This window comes from Corvus kubaryi, unplaced genomic scaffold, assembly GCF_017639235.1.
Source record: "Corvus kubaryi isolate FWS band 111438036 unplaced genomic scaffold, C.kubaryi_AGA036_p1.0 36767, whole genome shotgun sequence".
Taxonomy (NCBI): domain Eukaryota; kingdom Metazoa; phylum Chordata; class Aves; order Passeriformes; family Corvidae; genus Corvus; species Corvus kubaryi.
In genome coordinates, this window is record NW_024580942.1 from 14,739 (window position 1) to 14,959 (window position 221).

Genomic DNA, 221 nt, shown 5'->3' on the forward strand with positions numbered 1-221 from the left:
GGAGGACACCAGAGCACAGGGCCACCGACAGCACAGGGCCACTGTGGGGACAGGAACACTGGGCGGATAGGGATAGGGACACTGACAGTGACACTGAGGGCACAGGGATATCGGGGGCACAGGGACACTCGGCAAAGGGACACTGACAGTGACACTGAGGGCACAGTGACAACACAGGGACACCAGGGACACGGGACATTGTGGGCACAGGGACCCCGCAG